Source organism: Miscanthus floridulus, chromosome 4 (assembly GCF_019320115.1).
Source record: "Miscanthus floridulus cultivar M001 chromosome 4, ASM1932011v1, whole genome shotgun sequence".
NCBI classification, from domain to species: domain Eukaryota; kingdom Viridiplantae; phylum Streptophyta; class Magnoliopsida; order Poales; family Poaceae; genus Miscanthus; species Miscanthus floridulus.
The window spans coordinates 36,597,230-36,618,592 of NC_089583.1; the positions used below are offsets into that span (position 1 = coordinate 36,597,230).

At 44.3% G+C, this 21,363-nt stretch overlaps 1 pseudogene; it reads left to right on the forward strand.

Annotated features, from left to right (window-relative positions):
* The window catches only part of LOC136548394 (uncharacterized), a 45,049-nt pseudogene that overhangs the window by 15,731 nt on the left and 7,955 nt on the right, over positions 1 to 21,363 (forward strand).

Sequence of the window (21,363 nt, forward strand, 5' to 3'; positions counted from 1 at the left end):
CCATATTTGCCTTGATTGACTTCCATTGGTTTCCATTTTACTGTAGACTACGGGATGTGCTGGAAATTGCCTTGATCGGAGTCATGGATCCCTCCTTCCTAATTGCCTTGACTGACTTCCATATTTGCCTTGATTGACTTTCGTGGGTTTCCATTTTACCGTAGACTGCGGGATCTGTGAGGTGTGCGTTGAAGCCTAGGTGGGGGAGATCCAAATAACGTTGGCCATCGGATCAAGTTGATGCCTGTGAGAAAGGATTAGGAGCCATAGATTTTAATGATACGGTAATCCTAGGTACAATTTCGTTGGTGCACAATAGTTGTAGTCTCTCAGCGGGGGACTTCTTTTTGGGAGACCTAGTATAGTTTTGATTGGTCCCTTATAGTAGAGATATAGGTAGTACTTGTAGTAACTGTAGTTAGTAAAATTACTTATATAGTTAGATAGATAGCTAGGTAGTTTAGATATTTATTTAGGTAGATAGTGGGATACTTAATTATGTATGTAATTTAGTTATACCCTTATTAGTTAAACCCGTAATAATTTTGATGTTGTGCATACCAACTAGATGGACAACATAGTCACCCTGTATCATAGAGGAAGTATGGAGGAAGATGAGTTTGGGAATGTCAGTTTTGTTGGAATGCAAAGGGTGCCTCTCATGTTCGATGATTGGTCATTGTTTTCTGAGTTGTTTAGTAGTGCTCGTGATGAGCTTCATTGCAATTTAAATGAGGATGGCATCTCAGTTGAGGGGGTACTTCACTATGGTAAATCAGGCTGTATTTTTAGGCGATTGGTCCCAATTGCATCAGAGGCTCAATGGGACAAATATATCAAAACTGTCATGAAGAATGAGTTTCAATGTTTGGATTTGGTTGTGCGGAAGTTGTCCAATGATCCCACCCCTCATGGGTATTCACCCCCTCATGAGTTCTCTCTAGAATTGGAGAATCCGGCACCTTCTGACCCACCGTTACCTAACCACGAGGTGGATGTGAAAGATGTGGTTCTGGTGCCCAATGCTCAATCCGCCCTGAATGAGGTTGGAGTATGTCCTGATGTTCATGCAGAATGTTGGTCCAATGGTGGAGTTGCTGCCCCTCAGGAGATCCCTTTGACCCAGAATCATCTAAGTAAGTGACATAGTAACACTTTCGCTTTCGCTATTCTTCCTTCGTTCCATTCCTTTGTCTCAGTTCTATCCATATTCATGCTTTATATGCAGGAGACAATCCTGATAATGATGGTTGTCCTCCTGTGCCTTCATCAACCAACGTGGACCCAGGGTTTATAGCCTCTAACAGTGTGGATGTTAATATTGCGAATGATGAGGAGCCTTATGGCACAACAAGAGCCATTGATTCTGATGATGACCGCCTAGTTGCACCTTTGATCGAACAAGAGATGGAGCTCATCAGGCGTTTGTGTCCTAATCGTGATCCACTAGTTCATGAATTCAGCGACCTTAGTCATTCTCAACATGCTTATGGAGAAGAAAGAGATGATGAGCTGCTAGAGGCTCCTGAGGCCAGTGACAGCATGGAAATTCAGAAGGTCATGGCGTTCAAGGACTTGCCCACCTTGAGAAGGTGGTTACAGGAATATTCTGTGAGACGTAAAAGACCATTCAAGGTGAGGCACTCCTATGTGGAGCGCCATTACATAGTGGTGTGTGAGAATGCAGATTGCAATTGAAGGGTCTGTGTAACACCTCTGGTGTTATGAACTTGCTTAGCACCAAGGTTGAGGCCCAAGAAAGAGATTAGCCAAACAAGTTTTAGGGTTTTAAAAATTTATAACGCATATGAAATGATAAGCGAATCCTTTGTGACTCACTTTTGTGGGCTCAAATAAATATCCAAGTTAACCTACTTAGTGCGTAAAATGTGCTAATGAAAATCCTAACAAGAAAAATAGGATAAATCATTTTAATTGTTTGGTACAAAAAATAATTTATATAAACAAAAATAAAATATAACTTGTGTGTAGTATTTAAGTAGAGTTGAGGAGCAAGTGGTGTAGTTGAAAAGGCAACTTTAAATTTTGAAAACAAATGTTGTTAACTAGTGTTCTTGAGAGCTCAAAATCAAACCTGAAACTAAAAATCGGTCGTTCCGTTGAATCGGCAGGAATTTGGACTTATGTTTAAAATGCCATTTTTGGTGAATTATATTGAGCAAAATAGTTAAATGGTGCTTAGATATTTTGCCCCTATGGGTTAGCATGAAGTATGGACTATTGTGTGAAATACTTGTTGGTTGAAAATAATAGGGTTTAGACATTTTAAAAATTGTGACAAAAGTGCTAAAGGTTGTTAGTTCTAACTGAACCCTTGCCCTTTTTTAAGTCGGAAAAAGATAGTAGACAATGCCATTTTGGCATTCAAATTCGGACTAAATTGTTTAAACCCTAGTTTCATGTTCTTGTACTATTGGCTGCCTCTAAGTGAGTGCTTGACCATGGTATAGGTGGTAGTGGTGTTGGGTGTCATGATACCCTCTTAAAAATTGCCCAAACTTCATTAAAACGTGTTGAAACCGTGTTGTTGGCGCTCCGTTCACGAACTGGCGTTCAGCATGGCAAGCCCATGTTGGCACTCTTTTATCCCCTTCTCTGGTTGCTCCCTGCTCATGGCAATCACTCCGCTTGATAGCTGGTATCGCTGGCTTTAGGTTAGGGGAATTAGTTGAACCTCAATCGCGATTGTTGATAGCTTTTGCTCCGCTTTTAAAATGCGTGCACATCACCAGTTGCCATCTCTCGGTCTGGGTTCACGGTCACCGTGCGCGTGGGCGGTGCTGGCACCTGGCTCAGGCCATGGCCGGGCTACTGCTACTGGCCAGCTCGCGCACCTAGGTGGTGCTGCATAGCATCTATGGCCTGGTGTTGGTTGGCCTTAGCCGTGTAGCCTGGCTCGCGCTGCTACGTGCGCGTCACGCTCGGGCAGCTGGTCGTGGTGCCGCGCGCAGGGCAAGCCATGGCTGTGGTGGTCGTTGCTCGGCCAACGTGGCGCCCGCCCCACCCTTTCGATTTACCTACTGTGTCAGGCCCTTGGCGTATGCCACTACTGCCATGTCTGGTTGTTGGCCCCGGTCATAGTGGCGATGGGATGCTCTGCTGCCTTGCCTTGCCCCCACTAGTCGATGTCGATGAGCCCCGCTCGGGTCTTGCCACTCCATTCAAGCGCATCATGCCAAGCCCCATGAATCGTCACCTATGCGCATGTGTTCGTGCTATCGCCATCGAATGGAGTCGCCTGTCTTAATCCGCTTGCCCTCGCTCGTGTGCTCTCTCCACGGCATGGCCACGGCTAGAGCTCCGCATTTATGCCCTCCAATTTGCCTAGATCAAGGTTTCATAGTTTGATTCCTCGCACCAGTAAGTGGCATAAGAAGACAACTAGGCGCCCTATCTTCCCCTTGCTCGGCCAAGCGCTACCGACCACCAATTTAGCGTTTTGCTCATCGTCGGTCAAAACACCATCATGCCAAGAAGTTGGGGGTAAGACCGTATGGCTGGTAGTAGTTTGATTGCTCATATTCGTGAACTCGTCTTGACCTCCACTAGCTGGTGCTCACGTCATTCTGGCCAGGGCCTCCATTAGAGCTATGGTGATGCGCTAGGTCTACCGCGGGACATTGTCGCCGTGCTTGGGCATATGTGGTTAGAGCATCGTGATCCTTCATTGCTTCAACCGTCATTGGAGCGTGCACCACGGTGAGCTGTTGATGCTTCTCCGCCACCTCTACCCTTCTGAGAGTGTGTAGGCTCGCCGAAACGGCTACGTCATCGTCGTGAACCGCTGCCTGTCGTTGCAGCGTATCCTAGGGCACCTCTCCGTATCTCACCATGATCCATCGTCGTCGTCTGAACTATTGATGGTGGTTAGCCTTTTAGTTGGTCAGAATGGGTCCCCTGTTGCTCGATGAAACCACAGGTTGCTGTCGGTTGTCGTGCCATCGCGCACAGGGACACCGAGGATGGCCCCATTACAAAGATGGCACATTTCGGGGTCCTAGATGCAAACACGAGTCTGCAGTAATAATGCTTCGTTGTTCTGCTTAAATGTCTAAAAGCCCGAGCCCTCTTTTGCAAAAGAGTGGGCACGCGCGGGCTCCCCGCCTTGGGCCGATGTTGGGCCGGCCTGCTGCGTGCGCCCGCGTCCCTTGTTGGGCTAAGACGGGCTACTGTCCAAATGGATGTCCACCGACCCTTTTTTGTTGTTTTTGTTTTTCTTTTCTTTTTCTAAAGCGTTTCTAATTTAGTTTCTAAGACTAGCTTGTAAATTCGAGATAAATTGGTATAGTTAACCAAAAAATTATGAAACTAATTTTGTTCAGTTCCTAAAATCATTATCTATTTGCTAGTATATTTTGTTCACATAATTTCATAGAATTTTCAAGAGTAATCTAATTAATTTGAAGTACTTAATATTGTTAAAACATAAACTTGTAGGAATTATTGTGATGAATTTGGTGGTAGTGTTGGCGCTAAAATCTTCACAGAAAGTTACTAACATTATTAGGTGCTCACTGTAATTTTTGTAGCTTCATATCAATTAGTTTGCTAAGATAGTTCATGAGCCCTAGTGTAAGTATATATAAATATATTAAATCGAAAAAATGCTGAAACACCTTGATATGGTAGAACTAAAACATTTTTCTGGGAAACGACGCCTTACTCGGCAACGTGGATACGTGGACTAGTACGTTAGACATTAGAGCTAGCTCGTTAGCTTGCGAGGCGTAGCCGTAATCTTAGAGCTGCGATTGTCATAAATTAATTACGTCTCTACGTTGCATCTACGTGTATCATCATAGGGACAGCGATGGATCGTGGAGTCGACCGGGGTAGCAGAAAAGATGGTGCCTTGATGATCGTGTTACCACGATGGAATGCTAACCTTCGACTATATCTTGCCCAGGCAAGCCCCGGTGCATAACCCCTATTTTTCGTATACACCATGTGTGTGTGTGTATGTGTGTGTGTTGTGTATTTACGTTGCAGGAGTTTTATGGAAACCACATGCATATATATATATATATATATATATATATATATATATATATATATATATATATATATATATATATATATATCCTAAGAGTCTTACTAGTGCAGGTTCGAGTAGCTGCTATGCTTAGGTTGTCGGTAGCGTGAGTAACGTGCCGTTACTCACAATAGGTGATTACTATTACTCTCATAATAAAATGATAAAAATAAAATGGAGACCGAGTAGGGGGTATGGTATGGGTATTAGTGGGTGTAACAAGTTGTGTCCCGCGGCCATGGGGCTTAGCTTGGTTACACTATTTTTCTTTGTCCGTGTTGATTTAGGAGCATCCGTTGCTATGGATGGTAGTCAAGTCACAGAGTTATTATCCTAAGCAGATACTTGCTTATGGGAGCGGGAAGGCTCATTGCGCTCTTGTCATGGGTTCCGGCTCTTTCCGGACCGATTGATCGGAGGTGGGGAAAGGTGAAGGTCTAAGCACCATACTGAGACTGGGTCTCAAGTGCGGGGGCTTGGAGTCAAAGTTTGGATGGAGACCTAGACCCCTCGATAGGAGTGGAATTAGTTGGTCTCGTTTGTGCCTAGAGTACAAGCGGGGCGTGTGTTTTAGGGTACCCAGCTAGGATACATTGGTTCGCAAATCGCTGTTTTTGTGAGACGGTACTAACTTGGCAATGGTCTAGCACCATAGTAAGGACTAGAACTTGGAAGGTGATAAACTGGTTCTGATTGCTTATCCACATGCTTGAAAGTAGCAAAGGTGCTTACCTAGAATGATTAGCTAATTAACTAAAACAACTGCTAAAAACTTGAAACATAAGGATGCACTATTAGTAATGCTTCCTGCAAAGACAATAAACCAGCAAACCAAATAAGCCTTGCATATCCTTAGAGTCTTTTACTTTCCTTCTACCGGGTAAGTCTTGCTGAGTACAATCGAGTACTCAGAGTTTTATTCCCCCTGTTGCAGGTGACCGATGGATGGTAGATGACTTTTATGTGTGGAAACCTCCTGGTGGGCTTAGAGAGGATTTCTTTCGTGCTTCGGTTGTAGTGTTTATTTATAACCCTCACTAAAAGTTTTTTTTGAAGAGAAGTTATATGATCTACCATCATATCTGGTTTATAAATGTTCACTGTGTTAATAATTCACCATTAATCTCTATTTCTGTTGTAACTCTAGTCATATGTTGTGCTCCGCTGCAAGATAAAACTTGTAAACCCAAAATGTATAAACTCTTTTACGTGTAAACAGTTTTAATTCCGCTGTTGCATTCAGCTTGTGTAATAATCTGATATTGTAATAAAGTGATGTAAGAAATGGCTAAGAATGTTATGAGCTTAATCCACTAATTTATTATCCTAAGGGAAAATGTGATTCTCGAGTTCTCTCTTGGGGTGTGCTCGACGGAACGGCATGATTTAGTGCACTCTCTTGGGTACTTAGTGTCTATTGGAAGACAAGTACTCTTGGGTGGGCATTAGATTAGGCGGTTCTACCACAGTCTATGCTCGGAAATAGAAGGCCATAGGGAAGCTCAAGATCACCAAAATTGTAGGTCCACACACTTGTGCCAGAAAGATCTAAAATAGAAGCATCAACAGTTGACCTCTACCCTCATTGCTAGAAGGTTGTACATAACATTGAAGGGTCAGGCCAACTTGAAGGTCAGGACAATTATGGAAATGACTAAGGAGATATTTAAGTATGACATTAAGTATGGAAAAGCATGGAGGATAAAGCAACGGGCCTAGAAGATGATATATGGGGACTAGGAGGAGGGGTACGAGCAATTGCCTGCAATATTCAATGTAATGAAAGCAATAAATCCAGGCACGCATTACGAGTACATCCTGAAGCCGAATGAATGGAAGGACAGGAGGCAAATATTCTTCTATGCATTCTGGTGCTTTCCCTAGTGTGTCGAGGCCTTCAGGCACTGTCGTCCAGTGTTATCCCTTGATGGTACTTTTCTGCTTGGTAAGTACATGGGCACACTATTGGTAGCCATTACCTGTGACGCAGACAACGCATTGGTTCCTTTGGCTTTTGCTTTGGTGGAGAGGGAGAATAAAGATAGCTAGGGATAGTTCTTGCGTCTTGTTCGGATACATGTCATTGGCCTTGGTAGGGAATTTGGTGTCATATCTGATTGACACCAGGGCATACTCAGTGCCGTACAGGAGTAGATTACGGGGTATGCACCTTTGCACCACCATTGGTGCACTTGACACCTTGCCAAGAATTTACTTTGGAAGGATGGTACGAAGGACAACTTTCCTCTATTCGAGGAAGTTGCTCGCATGCTTGAGGTGCCGTTCTTCAAGGAGAAGTTGGAGCAGCTAAAAATGTCAACAAATGGAGAAGGTAGGTAGTGGTTGAGAGGATTGATGAGAGAACCTAAAAAATGGTTGAGCCTACGACGATGGTGGATGGAGGTACGAGTTTCAGACAAACAACATGGTCGAGTCATTTAATAGTGTGCCCATCAATGCCATTGTATCATTCACCTTCTATAGGTTGGTTGCATGGTTTAATGAGAGACACGCTCAAGCAATGGCACTACAATGGAATAATCAGGCATGGACACCTAAATCTATGAAGTATCTAGAGAAGGCAAAGGAAAGGGCTCTCACACATGACGTCGAATGTTTTGACCACAACACTGGTAAGTACCAGGTCACGAAAAGGGGTGGTACAATGTCCGATGGTGAGGTCCGGCCATCAAGGAGTTATATTGTGGTACTTAGTAATTTTTCATGCAGATGTGGGAGAACCAGACAGTACCACTTTCCTTGTTCTCATTATGTTGCAGCATCTCAGCATCGCAACTTTGCCTATGAGACCAAGATACCATGGGAGTTCAGTGTTGATAGCCTTGTACTTACATGGTCTCCCCATTTTGAGCCTTACCTATACGAGGGGCAGTGGCACTGTACACTGGTCTGAGGTACATTGCGGACCTAGGTACACGTTGGGACAAACGTGGAACTAGAAAGAGAATGAGACACAAGATGGTCATGGACCAGGTTTCTGGTAGAACGAGGCGAGGGAGAGCAACCCCCTTTCTTACTAACCTCGAGCAGAACTAATGTGGCAAATGCAGGAGACTTGGGCATAATTCACGAACATGCCATTGGCCGCTTAGTCATGTGCAAATAACAAATGAACCTCATTTATGAATTACCGATGCTATTCAATATACTTCATTTTTTAATTGTCCAATTTGAGAAGCATGTTTACTAGTATGGAAGAGTTCATTATTTGTTTACATTTAACTAATCTGGACTTTCTCAAAATTTTGTAGGATGGAGTTGTTCCACCTACTGGATCCGTACTACGAGGAGCACCACCGAGGATGACTTACCACGGAGGGGGAGGTAACTTATTCAGTTCTGCTTCTTTTATTTTTTGCACTGCATATTTATTTGTGTTCACATATTAATCTAATAAATTATATTGTTTATATGAACTACACCCTCTTCGTCCTTGAACCCATGATAGGTTCGGGGACATGTGGTACGATGATAGGTACTCCTCTCCTTGAGAGGGTTGGCCTAGATGTTGTATCATTCTAGGTTCATCGTGGGTTGCCCGCCATCAACCCCGTGGCCATCTTAGCTCTGGTCGACAGGTAAAATAACTATGAACTAATCCACTTACATTTATATTTTCGCTTATCGATGAGCACATGACAGTAGTACTTGGTCCTTGTTTTGTAGGTGGAGGCTAGAGACTCACAGCTTCCACCTTCCTTATGGTGAGATGACCGTTACTCTTCAGGACGCGTAGAAGGTCCTTGGTCTCCGTATAAGAGGTAGGCTACTTATCTGTCAGTGCGCTGCTAGTGGTTGGAGAGCTCGAGTGTAGCTCTTCCTCGGGAGAGAGCTTCCCCTAGAGACAGCGAGTACCCACACCTCTGGAGTACTCATTAGCTGGCTAAGGTAGAACTTTGGTCAGCGTCCTGACTTTGTAGACGAGCAGACAGTTACCTACTATTGCAGGGCATGGATCGTGCACCAGTTTGATTGTGTTCTCTTCCCTGATGGGATGGGAGACACCGCATCGTGGATGTACCTCCCTGTCTCACTGACTGGGACACGGCAAGGAGCTATAGTTGGGCTTCTAGAGTGTTGGGGTTCTTGTACCGCCAGCTTTGTTAGGCGTGCCACCAGAGTTTGTAGAACTTCTCACTAGGAGGGTGTGTTTACCTGCTTCAGCTTTGGATGTGGTCACATCTACCGGTAGGACGGCCCACAGTTCTGCCTCCTCGTGATTGGTTCTAGGTGCCTAGCACGTGACGTCGCCCAACGTATGCCTACCTTTGGGACCAAGTGAAGGGGCCCTTCGCTCGAAGTAAACGCGCCTACATCAAGTTCGGCAACGAGCATGACACACTTACGCTGGGGATGGTGAGTTAGTTGCATTTGACATAATAATTTGTTTTTGCTAGGTAAGCACCAATTCACTAATAAATCATTCATAGGCTACTTGGGAGCCGTACGACGACCAACAGTTCTAGCACATTGGGTTGAGCACCATGTGCAGCGAGGACAAAGATATGTACCAGATGCGGTGCCCGCTGATCTATTTCTACGCGGTTTAGTTCCACCTACCACATAGGGTTGCACGCTAGTTTGGGTTGAGGTAGGAGTGGCCCATGGAGCCATTCTCGACGTCCATAGACTTGCACAAGTAAGCATCTTTAAATTATTCAAAAAATTGTTTGCTTTTTAAGACATGCAGTAATGTTATCCTCTATAAGTTTGTGGTCTTCTATTGATTTCATTTTGCCAAGATATCGTGTCTGGGCCTAAAAATTTGCATATTCATTTATATTTACCTACAGGAACGATCGCCAGAAGTAGAAAAAGAAGACCGACTTCGACACCTTCCATCATGACTACATCGACCAGTGGGACCTCCTACATGAGAACTTGTACGTCAACGACCAGCCGCACGTGAACAACAACTTCAGAGCGTACCTATCTTGGTACACATGTGCAACAAGGACCAAGCTGAAGGGGCAATGGACCCAAGCAGACTACGCCGACATTGAGTCCTCGGATGATGAAGATACATCATATGACCTTGCAACAAGGGCAGGGATGCAGGTGGAGGCTGCATTGATCTTGGACCGAGTGGTAATGTCAACTCTAATCCCATCATTTAAATACAAAGATAGATATATTTTTAGAGATTTTTACCTTATTAGTAACACATAAAGACCATGATATCTATAATTTTAGCGAATCAACACTTAATACCAAGATAGCTATATTTTAATAGATTTAGAACTTACTGGTACCACATAAAGACCATGATACCTATAGTTTTAGCGAATGAACACTTAATAGCAATGCATATAGACCATGGTTCCTCTAATTTTAGCGGTGTAACTGTTAATGCCGTTGTTTGCCAGGCAACACTTTGAAACAGTCCATGCTTGACATCGAACACTTCTCAAAAACAGGTGTACACGATAGGGCGATGACATAGAACTTTCTTATAGTAAGTTTTAACAACAACATCCACTAGTTTGACATGCAAACCATGTTGAATTGTGTGTGACTAATAAAATTTTGAAATCCAGAGGTTAGCACGTCGGCTGGGCCATGCTACTGCTCATTTAGGTCGTGGGACTAGCGCGGCGATGGAGGCACACGCACTAGGCATAGGACTCTTGGACACGAGTGTACGGCTCGGTACTTCTACTCACAGAGGTACTTCTTTGGGAGGCCAGAGCTCGTCCTGTGCCACTATGGATACTTTTTAGGGCCACAGAGGCGAGGACAAGGACGAGGACGATGAGGAGCATGGTTATGAGGAGCTTGGACCATCTCAGCTAAAGGGCGCTCCGTTGACTCAACCTACGCAACCTGTAGGCACTAGGCGACGCCGTTCGCCTAACCCTTTCACTCCAGGCACCGACGCTCTTGGCCATAAGGGTAAGAGTAAGACTAGGAGGCATTGAGGGCTTGTAGTAGACTTTGTAGTAGGCTTTTGTGGTAGATGTCATTATGGACTTCATGGACTTTTATTTTGAACTATTATGTGTTATATGGACTATTTTTATGGATTGTATGGACTACTATGGACTTTATGGACTATAATTAAGGACTGTGTGCACTATTAATATGTTCATGTGTATGGTTTGAGATGAATGTGGTATATATTTGTATATCTGAACATGTTGTATTGAGGTTATATATTCATGTCATATTTGTGTATGGATTGCATCAAAAAATAGGGGAAACTCTGCCAAAATTTTCTACCTAAAGTACATGTGTTTAGTACACCTATAGCATCTAGCCTTTACAATGATTTATCATGTCACCGTCGTATCATACACAAACTTATACAGATGCATTGATTGCGCATACGAATGTAGCCTTTCAGTTGAGCTTTGAAATAGGCTTTTCAGTCTGCCTTGAAACAGTGATTGAAGTATGAATTCGAATAGGCTTTTTAGTCAAGGAATCTAGGCTTTCCAGTGTCCTTCGATGTAGACTTTTTAGTGATTCTAAGTAGGCTTTCCAGAAACAGTTACAACACAATACAACGGCTAGTAAACCTGCCTCTGCCTATGTATATGCGTTGCGGGATGCATTGCTAACCAAAACCAAAACTAGTATTTGCTTTTGTTGGAGTACGAATGTTTAGAGGGTTGTCTAGAGGAAAGGGTTTTGGCAGTGGAGTGGAAAGGGGGGGGGGGACGAAGGGAACTCCCATAGTGTGGGAGGGGTCTCTTGGTCCTGATTCCTTTGAGGAACCAGTTGATCAGTTTTCCCTGAGAGCAAGAGTGATTTCACCAGAGTGCCCTCTCAGAGTATACGATAACCAAAAAGAAGATTGACCCAAATGCATGCATGATGAGGACTGCTTAGTGTAGATGTTCACCGAGGGGATCGATGGAGGCCATTGCTTCTTTAAATGCCCGTGAGCATGGGTACTTACTATTACTATTTGTTTGTTAAATATGTTTCTCGATTGCACTACAACTTACATGATATACTTATTGCAGTCTTCCGTGTCTGAAGAAAACTATGGGTTCACTAGGTGGGTCGATCCTCATCCAATTTATCTGCATCAGCAGTACATCTACTACCTATAGGATCGTATCTTCGAGCTAGAAAGGGAAGTTAGCAGCAGTTACAAGGATAACAAAGACGACAACAACAACAATGGTGCCAGTTCACAGGAAGCACTCTGCAATGATCCATATTGCACCTGCCCTAATCACAAGAACAAGGGGACTCTGCTGCCACCACCACCAACAATGGGATGATACTATGGAGAAGGTGCAACACAATTTGCTATGTGGCCACACTACTAGGAGGAACCTATCTTATTCACATGCCAGATCCATGTGCTTGTTGTTTCCTTTAATTACCTAAGGCATGTTAGGTTTAGTCGAAGGATCTATGTACCCTTGTTTGGTACATGTTCTCATATGCCCTTTCATGTGCTTGTTGTTCACTTCAATCACCTAAGGCATGTTAGGTTTAGTTGAGGACCACTATACCCTAGTTTGGCACATGTTCTCACATGCCATTTTATGTGTTGTGCGTGTCAAATTATGTAATGCACTAGTTCGTTATGTTTTATTTGCAGTATGTGAACTCATTTCACTACCTCTGCAATATTAAACTAAATATTATGACCACAAATAATGAAAACAACAACACAATGAAAAGTCCAAAACTAGGGCACATTGAACAACACAATGATAATAGAAGTACATGACGACAAACTAAATAACGCAGTAAATAGCCTAAGTACATCCATAATTAAAGTGCAGTACATGACAACATAGTGAAAAGTCCAAAACTAGACAATATTGTTCATGAATAAACCATACAACTAGCAAGTCATAGAGACTACTGAGTACAACGAGGCCACTTTCCCTTCCTTAGGGCATCGGGATTCTCCTCCATCATTGCTTTCACTCGGCATGCACGCTCAAGCTTCTTCTCCCTCTCCTCCTTATATGTAGCAACACGCCTCCTTTCCTCCTCTTCCTTGTGCTCCTTTTCTGCAGCCACCTCTTTGCGTCTCCTCTCGATCAACTCCTTGTCCTCTGTCTCCCATGGCAAGAGTTTCTGCATCCACTCCTTGTCTTTCGGCTTGATCTTAGTGTCGATCCACTACTCAAAATCACAGAGCGGTGGAGGGGTCTGCAATACATTCAAATGTTACACACCAAATAAACTATGCATGACTTCATATGACACAAAATAATTATTACACAACATCAATTTCCCACCATCTTGTTAATGCCGCACTGACGAAGTGTAGACTCAAAGGCAAAATTGGCACACATCCAATACCTCTGCCTATACGTGTCCTCTTCATCGGACTTCGCTGCCTTGCAAGGATCACCGCAAAAGCACATGGGCATTGGAACACCACTAGGTAGAGGCAATGGGTAGAATGCATTTCCGATCATCCGGCCATAACTACAAATGAACCAATTTCGTTCTAAGAACCAAAAGTAATGACCATTAAACCCTAAACCTAGGGTTTTCCATTTGTTGCACAAAATGAACCAATAATATAACACGATTGATAGAGATTACCTTGGTTTACTAGCTTTACCACGCCTTGGCATCCTACCATTACATAATACAAAAAATTAATAATCACTTCAAACAATAAGTACTAACGTATTTAGGGTTGCAAAATACACGTAATATATACCAAACTAATGCATAAAAATGAGGAGGGGAGAGAACATACCTTGCTCTCGAAGATCTATGGATCAAATCCAACTTTCCAAGGTCAAATTGCTCCATTCAAGAGATTGGGGGGTTTGGGGAGAGCAAAAACCTGAGAACAAGGAGGAAGAAATGAAAGGAGCCTCGGCCAGGGAAACCTTGGCGTGGGTTTTGAATCCGAGGTCGGCACCGAGATCCATGGCTCCGAGGTCGGCGACGAGCTTCGTGGCTCCGAGCTCGGCACCACAGATCTTGGCTCTGAACTTGACACCAAGATCCGTGGCTCCAAAGTACCTACCACATCAGCACCACCTCGGTTGCCATGCTGTGCACGGCCATGCACCTCAGTGCCATAGGTAGTAGCGCCGAGACATGTTACCTTGGAGCCATGTGTTCTGGCGTCGACCCCCAGGGTCCAAACATCAGTTTATGTTACCTAGGGGGCCAAACATAAATTTTCTTCAAAAAAGGGCCAAATTGAAAAAAAAATGGGAAAAACTTACACCTAGAGCAACTTTTTTTCGCCTCATGTTTCTTTCTGAAAAAGAAATGCAATATTCGATTTCTTCATGCCTCAACTTCTTGAAAAATCACAACAAATTCCATTCAATTCTAGGCTCACAAATCCACAATCCCTAAGCCTTTACAGTCCAATCTCCATTCTCTGTTCTCCAATCAAACCCATGGGGTATGGAAATTAGGAACAGAAGCACTCACTAGTCAATTGCTAGCCCACCGGTCACCGTGGGGCAGGGCCGCAGCCCGCAAGGGCCAGCCGGCCAGGTCAGCCAGTAGCGCACTGGACGGTCGTGGCCGCTGTGCTAGCTGCTTGGCGCCGGCGCCTGTCGAGCGGTGGCTTGACATGCCCGACGAGGCCGCGGGCGTGGGGCGGGCGTGAGGCAGGGTGGGGCGGGCTACCAAGCAGGGCCGGGGGTGGCGGGAGTCGCATCGAGGTCGGGGACTCGAGGAGGGGATGGGGGTTGCAGACTCGGTCGCGTGGCTTCCGTTCGCCTGGGCTGAGACTAGAGTGACTGGGTGTGGGTGTTTGGGCCAAATTTTCATGGGCTCTACAGAGTAGAAAAAGAATTTTGGCCCAAATTGCAGGGTAGTCCTGGGCCTACTTGGACTACCCGCTGGCTTGAGTGGCAGTTGATCTTTAGGAAGGACTATAGTTATTGGATTTGTTACGGAGTATTACATGAGCAATGCGTACATATGCATACAATTTCGATCATATTTATTAGTGGGCTCCAATTTATATATTGCTTCAAGCATCTGACTACATGAATTTCTTTCGCAGACCTCCCGTTGGGGTGGTTAGAGTTCGAGTCCCAAGGGACTCGCTCTTTATTTATGGCTTCGGCTGCAGCGATCAAGGGAAAAAAACTCACTTGTCTGCCTCACATCCAAAGCACAGGTCCATGGCCAGCTCATCTTATGGAGTTGTGGTGCCGCTGTGTATGGGTGAGGCAGTGGTTCGGAGGTTTTCTCGATCTGTGTGAGAAGATCTTCTTCTTAAGTAGGAATACCCGGGGCTGTCTAGCCACTGCGGATCGAGTTTTGAATTTCCTTCTGCAGTCCAGTACGGGATGTTGCTAACTCCTGTAGAACCGGAGCTGCTAATGTCCGTCGTATTCGTATTTTTTAGCCATTGAATAATGTTTTTCTCTCACAATATTTCAGCATAAACATCAGCATAAGTCAAATTTCAGTATGATATAAATCCTTCATTATCCCTATTTTGCTATTGCTTTTAGTATTTTCCTCAGCTTCAGCCTTGCCGCCATGTACAGTGTTGTTGTGGCTGCTCTTGGAATGCTCGGCACAATCGCTACTGGCCTTGCCATTGACAACGCTGGAGGAACCGCAAAAATGGCTGGAATGAGCCTCAGAGTCTGTGAGAGAACTGATGCTCTTGGTGCTACTGGAAACACTACTGCTGCCATTGGGAAGGTAAATGCCAATCTCACAGTTAATTGCAATGTGTTTCTTCAGAATTGGCCACAATGCCTTCAATGCATTTGTTTATAGGAGCAGTCGCGAATAGAAATGGAGTAGGAGTTTTGATTGATAAGAGCCTCAAGAATGGTGTGGTGGGAGTGAGAAGGCAAGGAGATAGGATTATCTTAGTTAAGCTTGTCGTTGGTGATATGGTCTTGAACGTAATTAGTGCGTATGCCCCCCAAGTAGGCCTCGACGAGAGTGCTAAGAGACAGTTCTGGAAAAACTTAGATGGCATGATAGAGCTGTACCTAGTAGTGAGAAGCTTTTTATAGGAGGAGATTTTAATGGGCATGTAGGTACTACAAGTGTAGGTTTCGAGGCAGTTCATGGAGGTTTTGGGTATGGTAGTAGGAATCAGGAGGGGGGAAGTTCTGGACTTCGCGGTAGCTTTTGACCTGATGATAGCCAACACTTTCTTTAGAAAGAGAGAATCTCATATAGTGACCTTCAGTAGCAGACAACAATTTAGCCATATTGACTTTGTCCTCGCAAGAAGAAAGGACAAACGAGCATGCTTAGGTTGCAAGGTGATACCAGGGGAGTGTGTTGTTTCTCAACATAAGCTTTTGATGACAGACTTTCATTTTTAGGTGTGTGCTCGTAGGGATAAACAAGCTAATATTGAAAGAACAAAGTGGTGGAAACTGAAAGGGGAGACGTCAGCGGTATTCAGGGAAAGAGTTATCAAAGAGGACTCTTAGAAGGAAGAAGAGGACATAAACAACATATGGGAGAAGATGGCAACCAACATTCGGAAGGTGGCCTCAGAGGTGTGTGGAGTAACCAAAGGAAGTGGAGACGAGGCTAATGATACTTGGTGGTGGAATGAGAAAGTCCAAAGGGCTATTAAGGAGAAGAAAGAATGCTATAGACGCTTGTACCATGACAGGAGTGTGGACAACATAGAGAAATATAAGGTGGCAAAGAAGACTGCAAAGCGAGCTGTAAGTGTGACAAAGGGTAGAACGTACGAGGATCTTTACCAACATTTGAGTATGAAGGAATGAGAGAAGGACATTTATAGGATGGTTAGGGTTCGTGAGAGAAAGACAAGGGACTTCAACCAAGTTAAGTGCATTAAGAATGAAAGTGAGCATCTTTTGGTGAAGGAGGATGAGATCCGACATCAATGGCAAGAGTATTTTGACAAATTGTTCAATGGTGAGAATATGGACACAACCTTTCAGTTGGATGACTCTTTTGATGACACCAATAGGCGCTTTGTGTGGAGAATCCATGAATCTGAGGTCAGAGAGGTGTTGAAAAGGATGAAAGGAGGCAAGGCGATGGGACCAGATGGTATCCCAATCGAGGTGTGGAGATGTCTTGGGGACATAACTATAGTATGGCTAACCAAGCTGTTCAACCATATTTTTCGATCGAACAAGATGCCTGATGAGTGGAGGAGAAGTATATTGGTACCGATCTACAAGAATAAAGGGGATATTCAAAGTTGTACTAATTACCGGGGAATTAAGTTAAAGAGCCATACTATGAAGCTATGGGAGAGAGTTATCGAGCATCGCTTGAGAGCAATAACGTGGGTCTCTATGAACCAATTTGATTTCGTGCTCGGAAGGTCAACCATGGAAGCAATTTTCTTAATAAGACAAGTTATGGAGCGGTATATGGAGAAGAAGAAGGACCTACACATGGTTTTTATTGACTTGGAGAAGGGTTATAATAAAATACCAATGAATGTTATGTGGTGGGCTTTGGACAAACATAAAGTCCCAACGAAATACGTCGGGCTCATTAAGGACATGTACAACAATGTTGTGACTAGAATTCGAACAAGTGATGGAGACACGGATAACTTCCCGATTAGGATAGGACTACATTAAGGGTCAGCTTTGAGCCCTTATTTGTTTGCCTTAGTGATGGATGAGGTCACAAGGGACATACAAGGGGACATCCCTTGGTGTATGCTTTTCATGAACGATGCAGTGCTAGTTGATGAAAGCCGGACAGGAGTGAATCAGAAACTAGAGTTATGGCGGAAGACTTTGGAGTCCAAAGGTTTTAGACTCAGTAGAACTAAAACTGAGTATATGAAATATGACTTCGGTGCTACTACTCGGGAGGAGGAAGATATTAGTTTGGAAGGTCAAGTAGTGCCTAGGAAGGATACCTTTCGATATTTAGGATCAATGCTACAGAGAGACGGGGATATTGATGAAGATGTTGGCCATAGAATCAAAGCAGGGTGGATGAAGTGGCGCCAAGCATCTGGTGTCCTATGTGACAAAAGGGTACCACAAAAGTTAAAAGGTAAGTTTTATAGGACGACGATTAGACCTGCTATGTTGTATGGTGCAGAATGTTGGCCTACGAAAAGACGACATGTTCAACAGATAAGTGTCGCGGAAATGCGTATGTTGCGTTGGATTTGCATACACGAAGGGATCGAGTTCGGAACGATGATATACGTGATAGATTAGGGGTAGCACCAATTAAAGAAAAGCTTGTCCAACACCAGTTGAGATGGTTTGTACATGTTCAACGGAGACCTTCAGAGGCACCGGTGCGTAGTGGAATCCTAAGCCAGGATAGTAACGTGAAGAGAGGCAGAGGAAGACCGAAGTTGACTTGGGTAGAGGTAATAAAATGAGACTTGAAAGGATAGAATATACCTAAAGACTTAGCCTTAGATTGGAGTGCTTGCAAGACAGCTATTCACGTGCCTGAACCTTGATTGCTTCTGCTAGGTTTTAACTCTAGTCTACCCCAACTTATTTGGGACTTAAAGGCTTTGTTATTGTTGTTGTTCATATATGCTGGTTAATATATGTCTAAACTGTAGAAGGTAGTTGACTAACATTGGTACAATTTCACTTTTTAGCCATTTGCAAGATATAGCAAACCTCGAGGTGTGTTATTCCAGATGCATGATTTGGTTCATGAGCTTGCAAGATTAGTTGCGGATGACGAAGTCAATGGGCGTGTTCGGCTTGCTTCTCTCAGCTTATTCTTTTTCACAGAACACTATTAAATCATCTAAAACCAGCCGAAACAAACTAGTACATAGTAAAAAAAAATGTATCAGCCGAACGGGCTGATTACCTTTGACACTAACAGGCAACAAAATCCTCTTGGAATTACAGACAACTGTCGATACATGTTGCTCTCGAACTTATGTGATGCATCCCCAGATTATTGGTGTATACCTAACACAGCAAGGTCTTTGATGGGAGCCGAGTTCTTACGTGTGCTGGATTTGAGTGCATGTACTACTATTGCTGATCTACCTGCTTATATCGTCAATATGAGATTGTTGAAGTTCTTAAATATATCTGGAATTCAAACTGGCCTTCTACCTAAGTCCCTGAGCTATTGCATGGTTTACAAGCATTGAATATTTCTGAAAATACCTGCCTTGTTGAACTTCCCGATTATAAAAAAAGGGCATATCCAGTGCAGAGAGCTCCCGCTCTGTGCGGGGTCTGGGGAAGGGTGTCAGTGGCAAGCCGTACCCTCGCCTGTGCAATGCGAGAAGACCGCGACTCGAACCCGGAACCTTCCGGTTATAGGCGATAAGACTCTACCGCTTGCACCAGGCCTGCCCTTCTGAACTTCCTAGTTATATTTTTGAATTTGTCAACCTACAATATTTGGACCTACATGACTGCTCGAATCTTAAAGAGCTGCCACAGGACATTCATAAACTCAAAAAGCTAGTACACCTGAACGTATCAAGATGTGGTAGCCTACAATCGCTGCCTGAAGAGTTTGGGGAGCTTCGGAAACTTGCATTCCTTGACCTTTCATATTGTTCTCAGCTTCAAATGCTGCCTTCAAAGTTTGGTGGCCTTCAGAATCTTTCATTTCTGAACCTATTGCATTGTTACAAACTTCACGGGCTGCCTGATTCTTTCACTGACCTTGCAAATATTATACATCTGAATATGTCCTTCTGCCACCAGTTGAAACTACTGCCTAGTGGGTTATTTATGTACATGAAGAAGCTTCTAGTCTTGAATTTGTCTGGTTGTACCTCTCTTGAAATTCTTCCTGAATTTTGCGGGAAGGATGCTGATGCTGGCTGCCTGATGTTGGAGATTTTGGACTTATCAGATTGTACTAATTTGGCTGCCCTTCCCAATTCCTGTACCAGTCTTTGTGAGCTCCGGTGTTTAAATCTATCAGGTTGTTCGCGAATTCAGAACTTTCTAAATTTGATTCCGTGCTGGAAATTTGGTAAGTTGGAGTACCTAAATCTCTCTGGGATCGGTGCAAAAGCTTATTCTGAAGATCCTGGAACCTCTGCGGGAAATTTAGAGAGTTCAGAAGATCCCAGCAGAGAACTAGAGCTAGGCATGATGCAAGAGGATATCGTCACCCAACATTTGGTTTGTCTTAAGTACCTGTCAGTTGGAGGGTTCACGCTCTTCTCAGAACAAGGCATTGCAAGCTTGGTAGACCTTCTAACCTTGCCCAATTTTGATGTAAGGATACAACCTGGTGACAACCACAGCAATATTACGCTTCTACAGCAGATCCTGGATCTCACACAGCTTGAGCTAAACATCAAATGCCTTGAGAATGTGGTGTCACCGGCGGAAGCGGAGGAAGTGGGACTGGGCAGGAAGCAACAGCTTCATGTATTGAGTTTTGAATGGTCCTCATCTGATTCTGATATTGGGTCTTCTATTGGAAAGGATCATCTAACAAAGGCTACTAGAATGCTCGAAACTTTAAGGCCCCATCGGAATTTACAATGCCTCTCCATAAAAGGCTACAACAGCACAATATATCCGGATTGGATTAACAATATAAATCATACACTCCCGAATCTGGTGAAAATAATATTATCTAATCTCAAGGGATGTGACCACATTCCTGTCTTGGGAAATTTGCCACATCTACAAGAACTGGAAATCAATAATATGCCCAGCTTGGCCATGTAAGAATTGTAAAGTAATATGTTGCTCTCCCTCTGTACACGCGGCAGGGGCAGGCGCCGAAAGGGCTCCCCTGCTGCTGTACTGTAGTCGCGGCAGGGGCAGAGGTAGGCGCCGAAAGGCTTCCTGCCGTACTGTAGCCACAGCAGGAGCGGGCGTCAAAGTCAGTCCTGCTGTCACATCTAGTCACTGTAGCAGTATGACAGACTGGCATGTCTGTGTACTGGGATTAGATGAGTAGAGTTGTATATATAGTTTCCTACTGCAACTCAGTAAAGAGAGCGAGTTCAGTTTTGCCATCTCCTCTGCAGAGCTTCGGCCAACGCTGGTGCTTGTGCTGTGTGTGTGCGCGCTCTGTTCTTCCTCTCTCTTCTACCTCTAGCCATAGTGTGTGGTTGAGAACGACGGTGAGTGGTCGGCTCACCCGTGTGGGAGATCTCAGGACCAACAAGTGGTATCGGAGCCATACAAGTACCGTCGCTGGACTAATCGCTAGCAATGACAGACGGTTTGGAGATGGGCGACAGCAGCGACGTTGCTGTGGCTGCCCAGCCACGACAGGAGGTCATCGTGCGTACGGTGCGGGAGGTCAGTGGCACCAGTTGGCCGACGCTGACTCGCACCAACTATGGCGAGTGGGTGATGACCATGAAGGTCAAGCTCAGAGCCCGACGATTCTGGAATGCCATTGACAAGGGCACCGACAATGAAGAAGACGACATG